Below are 15,743 nucleotides of genomic sequence, written 5' to 3' on the forward strand. Positions count from 1 at the left end.
AGTTCAATCTGAAGAGAAGGAATCCTCCGCTGCGGCTGTTTGCTGTATTTAATGAGTCAATCTCACGGCTTCATTACTGAATCAAGGGTCATTATCTTTTGTTTGATGAGTTCCTCCAATAACAAGTGCACCCTGGAAGAAATGTGTGAGTGGCGTTTATAGTTTCTGCTGTCACTCTTCCTTCTTCTTACAGACACACCCACAACCTGCAGCTTCACAGCCATTAACCACAAACCAATTACGTCCCTTGTTGAGCAGCAGCTACTTCTTGATGACTTGTGCGGTTTACATAAAGTTAATAGTGAGCCCACCCACACACTCCTGCACCTGCTCATATATCCATTCAGGGTGAAAACTGCTGACAGTCGAGAATTAAAACCCGGAAGAACATGAGTGTAAAAAAGACACATTTTGGAGAGAGGACCAACTGAAACAAAAAAAAAAGTTTAGCCTTTAATTTATCATATAAAAGGGTCTGAAAATTGTTTGGGATAACACTCCACACAATGAGCTGTGACATCTTCATTGAAAAATGATTGATGGGGCTGCCGAGGAGAGAGGCTGTTTGAGAGACAGATCGCTCAAACAGTCGAGCTGTAAAAGCCCAGTAATATGATGAATGGTCTATTTACCCCGCAGATGAGAGGAGACTTGCATAAAGATTAAACGTGAGGTTTTTTGGACGCGTCCCGGTCACGGAATGAATAGAAATTTTTACTAATACGCCTGTGTTCTCTGTCAGGGAGCAAGTTGGAAATTAAATTAAATTTGCGAGTGATTTTCAGCTGCGAATAATGCGGCTTGGCTCATTTATCACCTCGGGTCGTCTCGTAGCGGGGAGACAAAAAAAAAAAGAATGGATGTATCGATTATGAAGATTAACACCTGCACAAATCTCACAAACGCGGGCCACTGAAGGTTTGAAGGATCACAAAAAGAAGTGTGGATACTTGTGATTAATCGCCCACTTTGTTCACAAAGAAAGTTGATTCTCCTTCACTGGAGGCCCCTGTGTCTACACTCATGTATCATAAATGGACCATGTAGCACTTGTAACTCACACAAACTGCATCAAAAGTCAACCCACTTATCACTTAACCAAACAATGTCTCTGAGGATCCACAGCGTGTTGATAGAGTGACCCAATTTTTTACACATAGCATCTATAATTGATGCGTGATAGATGTAGCAGCCGCAGATCTGATAAGGGCCGCGGCTCTGATGGATCTCCAGATAGGCTTTCGTGGGGGGAACAGATGTAGAGCCGTGCATCAGAGAGGGATGGGGTTGCCTGTGATCGTTTCCACCCTGCAGCGAACAAAATAGCCCTCATATATCCCTGTAATCTGCATTAGCGCAGGAGCACAAGCCAGGAGACAGCGCAGAGGGGGATGAGTAATGGGGCTACCGCTGATTTGGCAGGTCTATATTACACCTCAAAAACCGAGGAGAGCCCAACTGGTGAGAATATGAAATGAGGATGTCACAAATGAACATCATCCCCCCTGAACGCAGCATTTATCAGCGTATACTACACCCAAAACACATGGTGGTACCAAGCTACAGGCCATTTTTACGTTTTAAAAAATGTTTCTATACTGATTCTGGTTTGAGGCACATTTATCTGAAACTGTGAAGTGATTCCAACAGAGAAAATAAACTACGTAAATGCATATTATGCAGCTATTTACCATTTTGAAGGATATTACTCAGTTATAATAAATACATTTCTATATATGTGCATCGTAGAAGGTTAAAACACTAGTTCCCAACATCTTTTCGGCTTGTCACGTTTTACAAAAAAACAAGTGTCTGGTTTCAGAAGAGTTTAAGTCCTCCAATGAAACCCATTCTTGCTTGAATGAGGAAAATAGATGAACTGATCGATTGCGTTCATTTTGCTGCCACTGTAATATTATTTTGATATTAATACCAGCGAAATAAACATCTGCGTCGCTCAAACATTACATCGTCTAAAGAGAAGTTGCTTCCACTTCTTTTTCTTCGTCTATAGTTTAACATTTTCTTGCAATTCATCCAAAGTTAATCAAATAAAAATGTTTTCATACTGCGAACGAACCGAACCATGGTTGAGATATATTGAGTTCTTGTTTGTTGTTTAGCGACCTTGATTTTCAAATGACAAACGAACACCAGTCCAACATGTTGCACTCTGTTTTGTTGACCCTTTAATTAAATTTGTCACTACTTGATAGTGTCACCTGAGTTTCTTCTTGACCCCTGTTATAATCACAGCAGCTACAAGAGGACTCTGTCTTCAATGTCAATGTAGTTTTGGGGATTTGATGAAAAAAAGTGATGCTGTTGCTGGGATGATTTAAAATGCAGAACTTTATTCATAATCAAATGTGCTCATATTCTGCTATCTGTGCTTTTACTTTAATAAAGGATATGAGCACTTGCACCTCTGGCATCTCTTGACTGGCACATCTCTCACTTTCTATTTCTGCCTCAGTAAGCTGCAGGATGAGTAATGACCTGACATTGTTTTTGGCATGTTTTGTCTGTATCAAAAAAAAAGAAAAAACAATCCAAACAATCACCCGAGCCGCGAGCAACTCTTTTCTTTGACTGGCAAGAGTACGAACATGAGCCCAGAGGCAGGGCAAGAATCCAATGTTTCTGTCCAGCAGAAGTGTGCATCCATAAAAATAAAAAAAAAGTCAAGCGTATTACACCACCGACCCAGAGGGAGAAGCAATTAGTTACATCCACTCTGCATCTCAAACTTTTTTACTCCTACTTCTGAATCAGCCTCAACAGAAGAGAAATAAGCACTGAAGTTATTTTCCAACTGCACAGTTTTTAATTACATGAATAAATTCTGCAAGACAAGAGCTGTAACCCAAATAGCAGGAATCTTTTCATCTCATCTCAAACACGGCTAAATCCTGAGCGGTGAGGATATGAAACGGGAGCATAACAAACACCGTCTCCAACACGGTGCCTGGCATTAAACACTTGTAATGGCTTGTAACAGGATATGCTTACTTGCTATCTGAAATTAAAGCGTAGATATTCCGTCCCTCGAGGCCAATCAAATAGTTATGTGTGTATTCTGGTGGGACATTAACATAATCGTACAATCCATGTATTTGTGTGTACACTGTTGTTTGTATGTGTGTGGTTTAATTTCCACTCATAATTCAAGGTTTGCTGCATTAACTAGTTGATCCTTGTGCACTTCTCTTCACTACTAAAAAAATCCCATGAACAAAACCCACAGCTCAGGGAAACAGTGCAGTGTCTACCCCCTGCTAATGTGCTTGTTTTTGCTCCACTTTGAATAGATATTTGATTATCGAGGGGTGGGGGAGACAGATAGCGTGCCGCCACATGAAGAAGAACACAAACTTTTACTTCTTCATCAGATAAACGCCAAATCATTTAATCAGCACCGGTGCCTGAAAGCATCAGCATATGGTGGCATCGCATTTACATCGTGGGAGTGATGTGCGGCATCACCCATAATTTTTTAGTTCAGCCCTCACAGCGTATATATACGCGCACGCACACTGCTGCTGCTGGTGCTTGGTTTTTCATTATACGAGCAACAATCAGCAAAATGGAAATGTTGAAAAGCAGAGAAGACGAGTGGAAATGAGAAAAAACAATGAGGGCAGAAGTGTCACCTCTGATGATAAGTCTGCGAGGATGAATAGATGTGAGGCTGCGTCCATTCATACATAATGCTTTATTGTGCCTTTGATGTTTCAAGGAGCTTCATTAGACAAGCTGCTTCTACAGCAGCTGCACTGAGCGACATATGCAACATATAGCAGCTACAGGTCCTGATGACTTTAAAAACACCGCAGGGCTTTCTTTATGTTATTGCTAAAGGGTGTCTCTGTGAAATTCCCTCTCCGGTAACCTTTATACTGCACCTGCCTCCAAGTTTCTGCTGCTGCTGTGTTTCCACTGCAGGGGTATTAGAAGATTGCTTTTCCCATTTCACGTGCCTCTACGATAGAAAATGCTTGTGGAAGCGTTTTGTAAGTGAGTAGAAGATTAACTCTGGAGTCTGTGTTGAAGTAGAACATATGACTGACCTGCAAAAGTGAAGGGTGTTGTTATCAACACTGGATATTTGGTTTTCTGTTCATTTGTTGCTCTACTTTTTTTTAAGATGCCCTTTACTGAGAACGCTGAGGTTGTTAGCAGCATTTGTGGCGGCAGCAGCAGGAAGAGCTGCTAATTGGCCTGAGCTACTGTGAGAGAAAGTTTTCACTTGCTTAAAATAACATTTTCAAAGGGCTTTACCACTCATCTACAAAATTAAACTGGTATGTGAATAAAGCCCTACAAAATAATTATATGATAAGCTGCGTAAATAATATTATTAAAATTGCGTGAAACTTACATAAGTTACATTATAACAACACATTAAGACAAACAAGATATGCCCTTTTGTGAACACAATGCTTCTAGACTCCTTTTGATTACAGCTGCCTCATAATCGGTCAAACAAAAAATAAGAGGCACCAATGTGTCTCCTAGAAATGTGTTTCTGTGAGATGCTTTCACCAGAATCCTTTGTAAAGTTATGCAATTGTGTGTTGTCATGTATGACGGTTTGATTAATATTTCTTATGACGCATGCAAAGTTTCCTCTGTTCATCTGCTTCATGTTAAGATTTTACACCTTGTTTGCTTCACTGTTGTTTTTATTGGAACGTTTAATGTCTGCCCAAGGGACAACGGGTGAAAATGAGGCTGCACGTTTGTATTTACAGTGGCAGTGATGTTGATCACACTGCAAAGATTAAATAAAGCTAAGATTTGTTTTTTTTCAACCTACACATTTCAGTTAACATGATCATATGAGGCGAAGCTACACTACTGTGAGCTCATGTTCAGGTCACTACAAAGGATGAAGTCTCAGTGTTTTATCCATTGTTGTGCACATTACTGAATAGAGGATGTTTACTGCTAAATGAAGGACTTATTAATAGTCTAAAAATCAAAACCGTTCCCCCAAGTACGCAACAAATCACCCTTATCTCCTCCGTCCTTTCTCTTCCTCTCACCCTCTCCCTCCCCGTCTTCATCACTCACTGAAGGTTTTCTCTCTCTCTCTCTCCCGTTGACTCCGACGTGAGAACATTTTCATGAAGGCAATAAAACGCTCATCAGCAAAGGCCTGAAATGATTTTTTAATATGACGATATTTTAATGAGGACTGAAGGAGATGGCTGGTTTGGCTGATGGCAGCGCCTCTTTATCAATGAGTGGCAGGGAAGAACTAATGGCAGTAAAACAGACAGGCTGCCCAGTCTCTCTCTCTCTTTCTCTCTATGTCTCTCTCTCTCCCTCACATTCTTTATATTCTTTATTTGCACGAGCTAAATTACATTTTGCCAGCGTTTGAAAGACACAATGCCACAGCTTCCTCCCGCAGCCTGCCATTTACTTTACTGGAGCGACTGCACAAGGCTGTATTTGACCTTTTTGGACACACGAACACACACTCCAGAGTCTCCTCCGTCCGTCCTTTCTCCATCTCCCTCTCCTTCCAAGTGTTTGCGTCACTTGTCATTGATTGGAATTGAATCTTGGTACTTAACAGTTTAGCTGCTTGAGAAAAACCTGTCAAGATGTGAGGGCTGAGATTGAAAGTGCTGCCGAAAGGTCATGTTATTGGACTGGAGAGGTTATGATGAAATTACACGATAGAGCCAGACAGGGTTCAGTGTTTGAAATACACAAGGCAGGAAACGAAAGAATAAAAACAGCCTTCTGTATTGTACGCATCAATATTCAGGGTTTATACAGCGGCTTGTCATGTTCAATGGAAATTACACGCCCAGTGCAAGAAAGACCCGGACCTCAAAACTGCAGCTGAGATGTTGTAAATTAATGTCACTAAAGGTGAATGTATAAAAACCACAGGCGTGTTATTATTGTAATTATTGTCAGATGTGTTTTCAATGTGACTTTCACTTGAAGCTTTGAACCTAATGAGTTGTCAAGCAGAGGAACAAGTCAGTGCTTTGAAATTGTTGTAAAGTTATGATAAGCAGCAAATTAATGTCAGAATAGTGTCACTCACCCAAAAGCTTTACTCATTACAAGCTGTTTCATTACAGTGTGAGGAGTAAAGTGCTCAATACGTAAACTAAACGCTGCGTTGCTTCATATTTCTTCAACGAAACTTCCACTTTATGATCTCGCTCCAGTGAGTGGTCAGACATGGCCGACTTTGCTGCCCAAGGTCAGGCCGAAAGCAGTTTCAGGAGGAGAGAGCCTCCTTCCCGCCAGACGCTACACAAAACCACTTCTCTGCCCCCTTCCCTCTTTAGCCATACAAGGTCGTCTCACGCTGGCTACGCCTCTGCAATTAGCATGCAGCCTGTGGCGTGGCCTGTCTGGCGGCGAACACACAAGTACGCCGCTCTGCTCTCCTAATGAGATGCCAGTCAGCGAGGGTGCCTGTGGGACTGGTAAAGTGAAAAAAAAGAGAAAACCCTCCTGGGGTGTCTGTGCACCATCTCATGGGTGGTAGAGGAGACCGCTGCAGTGCATACAGATGGGCTGGGCATGGCAACTCATTTTACATAACACACACTATTTGACGGCTGCTTTCATCTCAATTCTGGAGAGTTCAATGAATGAATTCATTTTAGCCTCTATGCTTTGCATGAGGTGTATCTATACCAGACCTCAGTGGAGGGGTAAACAGACTTTAGATATACATACATGTGTTTCCCACTATGACCTCACACATATAATGGATGCTTCTGCATTATGTGTCATGTTATAGGTTTATGCCATGAACCATAGGCTGTATATAAAAATGGAAGACAGGTCTGTATTTCCTCCTGTTATACAAACGTGTCGCTATCTACTGGTTTTGACATAATTTGGAGCATCTGTATAGTAGCGATAGAGAGATGGTGCTGCCGAGGTCCCTCCGATACATGCCCTTGACCAGTCTCAGCTGTCAATCATGATGTTTCACCTTGCTGTCAAATAACTGATTAAAACCAAATTTACTGGAAAAATGAAAAGTTGGACAGATAGTGTGAAACTTCCTAAGGTGAAAGAAACTATCTTTGAGAAAAAAGTATTTGATGTGTACTTTGACTAAGACGGAGGAAGCTGGGTTTATGACCAAGACTGCAGCCAGCCACTAGGGGGCCATCAAGATGATTTAGCATCACTTTTGGGAAGCCGTCCATGCTTATGTTCAGTCTATTATATGAGCCTTTGATTTAGTATTTAAGGATAAATACTACAATACCCATGTGCCTCTGGTTCTGCTGCTATGAAGAAACCAATCAGAGGTGTTGGGTTTGTCAACTACTCATGGGGCCTTAATAATGATTTAATACAGAGTTTTGACCAAAAGGTGAATTGATTCTGATCTTGCACACATTAGTTTTTTCCTTCAGATTGTTGAGAATTGTGGCAAACGTCTACCTGGATGTTTTTACCTTTAGTTTTAATCATTGAACCAAATACTTTCAAACCTGGTGATTGATTGTTGTGATGATTTACAGGGGGGGACACTCTACAACAGGATTGGAAACTCAAACTTCTTCTGTATTCCCCCTACAAGCCCTAGAGGAAGAATCTGTTGAGTTATGACCACCTAATAAAATCACGATTGGCCGCACGATCGAGGATGGATTAGTCAAACTGTTGAGTCAAATTGATGGATGCCTTTATGCTCCTGATCCTAGCATGACACAAACTGAAGCTTTATTCATTTCATTGTAGCCATGCACTGATGTGTAAACCAATCAGCGAAGTGGCAGAAACACAATGTGCTTCAATACACCCTTCATTAGATCTGTCTGTTTGCTTATTTGAGTTTACAATGGTCTATTCTGTATTCAACCGAAACACATCTCCAGTATTCCAGGTATACGTGCTCCCTCTCTCTCTCCCTCATTAGCAGGTTGCTAATTATCTTATTATCTGTCTCTCTCACAGCCAACTTATCTGTGATCACCAGCTGCTAATTACTTCTATTCTCAAAAAGTATTTTTTTTGTTAAATACAAATACAGTAGCTGTGATGTGTAGAACTGGATATTTGGTTCATCCAGCATCATCAGCACGCTTCTCATGTGCAGGTTAAAAGAATCACATTTTCTTTTGTGTTGGTTTCAGTGCAGATCATTATTTGACAGGGCTCGATAAAAAAGAAATAGAGAAAACACTAATGCTCCCTGTGGTGATAAAATATTCATCCCTCCACTGTATAGCTTAGCTTTTTTTGCTTAATATTAATAGTTCCTCTGTGCAGCTTGGGCTTCTTACATACAGCTTGCACTGTTCCTGAACGCTGCATGAGGCATAAAAATCACTAAGCACATTTTCCTACAGTGAGGAAGTCATTATAATGCAGCTCTGGTCTCGAGTGCAGCCTACAGCAAAGAGAATCTTTTAGGACGTGTGTGTGTGTGTGTGTGTGTATCTGCTGCAGAAATGCACTAAATAGCTGCAATTAGAAGCTATTTAAGTATAATCTGAAGAACATATTATTGTGCCTATGTATGAAACCTGAAAGAATATTGTGAAAATGTGAGTTCATGGAGGCAAGCAGAAAGGTTTTGTGCCTGTCTTGGATCTGGGTCTGATCCTCTGAGGCGTTGTGTACACACACTGTGCAATGTTTTGACCTAAATTGCTTCTTTCTGCAGAGAGGATTGATGTAACTGGGCCTATGGGGGGGATCTGTACGAGATGTTTTACCTTGTTACATGAAATTCTCTTTGGATGCTGATGTTTTCCTAAATAAGAACAATCCTCAATTTGTTAATCTATCTATGGCAACGTTGTGTACACCTGATCGTACACATCTTCAAACAGCTCTGGGGGTTAAAGGCGTGAAGCAGCGACACGCCTCACAAACCCTCGATGGCTGCTAATGGCCCTGTGTTTGTAATGGCATCCGTATAGCACCGCTTGACGAGCTGCCAAAGGGGGTGTTCTGTTATTGCGGAGCCAATCACCCACTAAGTATTTGCTGGCTCCTATTTCCCTTCTGCTAATGTGCGAGCCTCCCCAATGCCGCAGCTAAATCGACTCTTTACGCCTGACTTGTCACCCTGCAGTGACGCACAGAGAATCCCAAAGATGCATCTTCGGAGACGGCCCGACATCTCCCTGTTGCTATGGATACATTTACGGGCAGAGATGTGGCGGGGCGGGTCATGATGCCTTTACTGCAACCCTAAATCATAGAGAGTGATGTTGTTCAATGATTAGGATGATGAAGCTGACGTGACCTTTGCAAGGGTGTTGTTAGGCGGTGATTGCTCAGTTTAATGTGTCTTTGGATCCACTGTGTCAGATGGTGTGTGGGCAGAGGGTGTGGGTTTGTAAACCGCTTCAGTCAAAGCCAAGACTCTGTGGATCCTGAAATTAACAGGAGTAAAAAATTGCCTTTTTAACTCAAGTCTTAGTATTGTTATGGTGTATCCACTGACAGAAAATAAGTCAGCAAATTATAGTATTGTTATCTTTTTGAGCAAATTCCACAAAAACTTTCTGATTCAAGCTTCTCCAGTTTGATGATTTCCTGCTTTTCTTTGTGTTAAATTCTAGTAAACTGAATTTTTGCACTGCTTGTTGGACAAAGAAGATCATTTGAAGAAAATACCAACAAACATTTTTTAATTAAGTTTTGTTTAAGGTTGTGTCTTTCATCTATTTTAGGAGTGCTATATATATATTTCACAAAGTAATTAGTCACTTTCCACTTCTCTAAAAAGGCACCATTGTTGATTTAGCATGGGAATCATGACCTAATCATAACAGTATGACATAATTTAAATAAGACGGAGAGCTAGAATAAAAAGAATGAAAGATTCCATTCCTAAAAAGTTTTGGTCAGTTCAGTTACGTCCTGTAAAGAGAGTTTTTAAATGATCTAAAGTCCTTCAGATGGCCTCTGTTAATACAATTCTCTGATGATTAACAATCATGCCGATAATCATTTTTCAAACGGGGTATCTCTCACGAGGAAAGGAAAGTTGCCATAGATTTTCCAGCTGGTAGCAATGTCAAACTTCAAAGTCCACCTGCCTGGTAAACAGAAAGGTGTCCTGCTGATAAGAGCAGCGAAAAAGCTATGAAAGTGAGAGGCAAATAAACTGCGAAAAATGTGAGTCCTCTAGAGGTCTGTGTGAGAATGAGTAATATGTGAAAGGGAGTCCACGGCTACAAAGCCCAGACATACTTTGCCCCCCGTTATCGGCCAGCACAGATGTGCCTCAGCCTCCTCTGCAGAGCTCCCATTCGCCACATCCATCACAGAAGTGCACCTTGGGAGATTGAGAGGATGGTGCGAGTGCCAAACCCGCCATCTGCCGTCGTTTAGAAATAAATGACAGGCCCAAACCTAGTGGGAGCCCGTCTCATTCCACTGCCAGCGTCGGCGCGGTGACGGGTCCGCCCAACCTTCCCTTCTCCCTGAAATCGATGTGTGAGACCCCTGCCAGTCACGCTGGAGTGTGCCTCGGAGAGAGACTTGGAGTGAATTTGGTCGGTGAAGCACAGCCCTTTACTCAGGGGAGTGGGCAGGTGGAACAGCGTGGTGAAACCAGCTGTCTCCCCACTGATTAGAGCTGGAGAACTCAGAGTCGAGGTGGTTCAGGCAGCTCCACTTCATTTGATTAGAGGTTTATTGATGATCTACAGATAAAGACACTATCAGTAATAACAAGCTGGGAGTTTTATGGACTGTCTGCAGGAAGCGCTTGTTTTGCAACCATTGTTCCTAATTGATATTTCACGCGCATGCAAAGTAATGTGTTCAAAGTTCACACCAGACGGAAAGGAAACTGTGCAATTTAACAGTTTTCCCGAGGTGGAAATTAAAGAAAATTAAGTGGCGAACTGGACCAAATGGAAAATCTAGCTACTGTGTGAGTTACAAATGATGCCAGAGGAATCATAAAACTAACACACAGACATAACACTCATCAGGGTGAAAAACTACAGCACCAATATCATTTGCCTAAAATACAAAAACACCTTTTCCTCTCTGTCGTTAATCTCCTGCCGCATGATTTCCTGTAGATTCTCTTTGCCGACTGTAAGAACAGGCAGAGTACTCCTTCACCGAGTTCTCCTACATGACACCTAATATAAGTTTGGCCCCAGAACTGAGACGGGAGATAGACTTTATTAATTTCATGGATTTGGAAATGAGCCGTGATGATAAGGCTATCACTCTCTTATCTGGGGATGGCGGGGGCGTAATTAAGCCGATAGCCAGCAATGATGAGGAAGTGGAGTGAAAAAAAAAGCCTGGGGGATATGAGGGCGGAATCTTCAGGGCTCGTTTACTAGAGGGATGATTAGATTGGCACTTAATTGCCACCTTTTCTATTTTTAGGGTGGGAGGTTTTCTTATGAGGCTCCCTCCTCCGCTTCTTCGATTTATTTTTTTCCCTTTTTCCTCATGGTCAAGGTCAGTTTAAAGAATGTTCGATTGTCAGATTCGCTGAGGTTGAGTCAAAGTGCTACGTGGCGGGTTAGACTGTGGAGGGGGTTGGGGGGGTTGCGTCCACTTCCTCTGCCTGTGTGGATGTGTGGGAGATTGGGGTCAAGAGTAGGTGGACTGCAGAGTAATAGCACAAGACAGAATGTTTGCTAGAAATGGCCAAGTTTCATCTCTTGAACTTTACCAACAACCTCAAACTCTGATAATGGTTTTGAGGCAACAAACTCAGCTTACCAATCAACTTTTATTGATTCCTGGCCTCACTGTCTCACTGCACCAGAAACCCAAACTCAATGCCTGGATCCTCTGAATCCTATTTCATGTCGGATAATGACCAGGTCGACCGGACCAGAGCATCTGTTGAAGAAAACAGTTTAGTATTCTCTCTGCAGCGTCTGAAAAACCTCATTCCAATCAGAATCTGCATTTCTGTCAGGGTAATGAAGAGAGAGGCAGAGGAGATGCCCGCAGGCAGGAGCGTTAGTTACTCTGGTCAGATGTCAGACGTGAAAACATGAAACCACAAGTGAAAAGTTGGAAGTCCTTACTGGACTGGGAGGCAACATGAGCCTGTGGTCATAAAAAAAATCTCTGCTTTAACTCTGATGTCTAGTAAAGTTGGACCATATTTGATATTTCAACATGAACAATTTTATGATTTTAATTGAACTGAATGACACACGGATAAAGTTTGGCCTGATTATGTTTCCTTCAAGATGACGGGAAAGAAAACAGGTATTTCAGTTCTCTTACCTCAACCAAGTAGTTTATTGTCCAGTTATTGAACTCGGATTGCAAAGCACACAAGTCTGAGTTGAAACTGTAAAAAGGCATTTGGTTTGTGATATTCAGTCAACAAATTGCATTGGGAAAACTTTAACTTAGCCATGGCAACATGTCAGATTCGACGCCGACAAAGTTGACTGGTTATTGTGAGGAAAAAGGAAACAATGCGTCCCTCAGTTGTCCTGCAGGTTTTGTCACTGCTGTATCGCTGCAGGTGCATTAGCGCCACCATATGGACTAGAGTCACTACACTCCTATTCGAAAATCTTGACACTAGCCTAACCCTTGATTTGAGTATTAAGAGTTGTATAGTATTAAGTTTGTCTGTGTGTAACTGGACAAAACAAATTATGAGTCCATGGTGGAGCACAGTGGCTTCACTTCATGAATTTTAATATCCTCAGAGAGCAGTAAACCTTGATAGGGTGACTTTACCTGTACACTAACCTATGATTGCACAATGTGAAGCAATGCTCAAAACTAATGAAGACTTTTGTGCGGGGCAGATGTGAGAATATTCCTCTGGTGCCCCCTGACACCCGCGATACCTTCCAGTGTAAACATCCAAGCCCGCAGAAAGGGCCTGCAAATTGGCAAAGCCTGCCTGTAAGACCATAATCCCTGCTCCTTCGACAGACGAGCGGGAGTATAGTGTTATCACCCCGGCTGACACACTCCTGTGTTTTCTCCCAGCATCCTCGGGGGTTTATCACTCCAGCATTTCATTCCATTATCCCAAGCACACCGGGGCTGTCCTCGGAGCAAGGGAACGAGACGACTTTTCAGGGTGGCAGAACAAAGAGGGAGCATGTCGAGCAGCGGATTAGACTGGGAGAAGAAGTGTGGGGCTGTAGGGAAAGGGAAATAAAGGCGAGAGTGATGCAGGAGGAGAGGAAGACGCGAGGGATGGAAGAACCAAACAAGGGAGTGAAGGGAATGAAGACAGGGAGAGAGGGACAACTTCTCTTTCACAGCTACAATGATTATTTACTCCCCTCCTAGTTGTCTTGCAGATGAACCTGATGAAACTCTTGCATTTACTAAATCTTTTCTTAAGATTTATATGTCCCAAGGAAAGTGCCACTATTCTTTTAATTCTATTCTCTGCAGTGGATGCTGCGAGTTTTGATTTACAAACTACGAGAGGATGTGTGACATTGTGCAAAAGGAAAAACTAAGGAAAGAGGACAGAGACAGGAAAACAGCTTGATGGAATTACACAAGCAGCTTTTTTTGCTCTTTTCAACAATGATTTGAATTTATTTTTCTCATTGCAATCTATTTCCTGTTTTACCTAAATCATCTGCTTAATTCATAAATCTGTGGATGATTAATCATTTCATTGTTCGGTCTAAATTAGTTTTTTTGAAATTTGATTATTACATTTGAAATATGACTTATGGGGTTTTTCTTCTTTTTAATGGACATCATTCAAATGGGATTTAAAAAGGTTCTGTGAATTTTAGACAAAATGAATAAGATGAACATAATTTAAGATACAGAGAAACCTTTCTATAAAGATATATATCTAAATTTAGACATAGATATGTAAAGATAGATTATAGATGTTTCTTGTAGCCAATCAATGTTTGGCTCAAGCAAAGCATCCTCGAGACAAAAACCTCATTTTGTGTTTAACCACAGCAGATTAGAGCCTAGTTTCTGCACACACACCACACACTCGCATGCATACACGCACAGACACACACACAGGTGACACATCATACCACAATACATCCACACAGCTATAAGGCGTAGACAAGCGCATGTGGCAACCCCTAGATCCCACACTTCATTACGCTTCCAGCCATCCCTGACCGGAGTAAATCGATGCAGGATAATAGCCAGTGCCCTCACCCCTCCATCACTCCATCTCCCACTCTTCCGTCTCACCATCCCTCCATCCATCCACCATGTCCTCCCTTCCTGTCCACCATCCATCCACTGCTGTTTCTAGATGCACTCGTTCATCTCTATTACCTCCTCCTCCTCTTTCCTTTGTCCATCCTCTCTGCTCCCTCCATCCAACCCGATATCTTCACGCCACCTCTCACTAACTACAGCCCTACCTCTCCTCCTTTCCCTCCATCCATCCCCTCTTTCCTCTCCATCTGACCTGTCTGTTTTCATCACTGCTGTGGATCATTCCCCTTATCGGGCGGGGGCCTGTGATGCTGCTGCCGTATATAACATGTCTGTTGTGATCACTGACAGCTTGGCCGTGCTGCATTGACAGTAACGGGGATAATAAGCTCATTTTGCATCCGGTTTCGTGTCACTTGTGTCTGTCTGGGCTGCTTCCTATAATTTAGCTCCACTGCATCTCTGGGGAAAGAGGCGTTATTAGTCTGTGGAGGATTGGCCGGGGTGTTTAAAAATTCCATTTCGTTTAGGGTGTCTGTTTACATGCAAGAAGAGAACTTGCCGCTCTTACGCTTAGTAATGGCTACATTACCTTCATTTAACAAAGTAAATTGATAAAGGTTACTGGGGTATAAAAGCTGCCGGAACGAGCAAAGTTTTTGCAATTCTTCAAACTGGCCTAGGAAATAATTTACTGTGGTTAATGGCCCACTACAGGCTTGTTGCATACAATTAAAGCACTGATCCATTATGGCTAAAAAACAACAAAATGGCCTGTCATGCTTGCTTTATTTCATGAGGTCAAGACGCATTTGATCCGATTCGAGTTTATTGCTGTAGTTGGGACTATAATCTGCAAATAGTTAAGTATATAACTTTGCAGAACTTTTGCATTTTAAAATAAAACAAAGTATAAAACTGCTCAGTTCATGTCTATATCATTTAGACTCTAAAACACTGAATAATTAATAGTTACGCTTTAAACAAAGACCTGTGTTGTGATTCGCAAGATTCTCTGTTGGCTAAACGGGGGGGGAAAAAAGATTCATGAAACATTCAAAGGGACTGTGATAAAGTGAAGCAGGAAGAATAAAGGGAAGAAGGCTCTGTGAGAGAAATCGGAGATCAAACACCCTGAACCTCCCCCTGCAATATTTCACACATTTAGGATGAAAGAGATTTCTGAGAGAAGATACTTGTTTTTTTCTTTTACACTCAGTAATAAAACGATATTTGGCATAAAACATAAGATATCCATCCATTATGTCGTTCATCCTTAGAGGGAGCTAATCCCACCTGAGGTTGGGCAAGAGGCAGGTGCACCCTAGACAGGTCTTCATGTATTGTTGTGGCAAGTTAAGCCTTTTTCAGACATTAACCTCACACTCGATTGTCTGGACATTTTCTGGAGTTTGCCCTTCACTTTTGACTTTTGACCGGGCATTTTACTGAGAGGCTGGCAGGAAAAGTTCAGGAAAATGTGTGGAGCAACCGATTTGGACATTTGCGTTCTCACATACAGCTGGCTGGAGTTCAGTGCATGACTGAAAGCAGCTACACAAACAACCATTCACAGTCACATTCTCAGATTCTGTAAATTTAGAGCCCCTAAACGT

General features: G+C 41.9%; 1 long non-coding RNA gene across 1 annotated transcript in view; it reads right to left on the reverse strand.

Moving 5' to 3' along the window:
• LOC138406787 (uncharacterized) overlaps positions 1-15,743 on the reverse strand; it is a 44,424-nt gene that overhangs the window by 4,628 nt on the left and 24,053 nt on the right. The window lies entirely within an intron of this gene.

The sequence above is a fragment of the Paralichthys olivaceus genome, chromosome 23, assembly GCF_024713975.1.
Source record: "Paralichthys olivaceus isolate ysfri-2021 chromosome 23, ASM2471397v2, whole genome shotgun sequence".
NCBI classification, from domain to species: Eukaryota; Metazoa; Chordata; class Actinopteri; order Pleuronectiformes; family Paralichthyidae; genus Paralichthys; species Paralichthys olivaceus.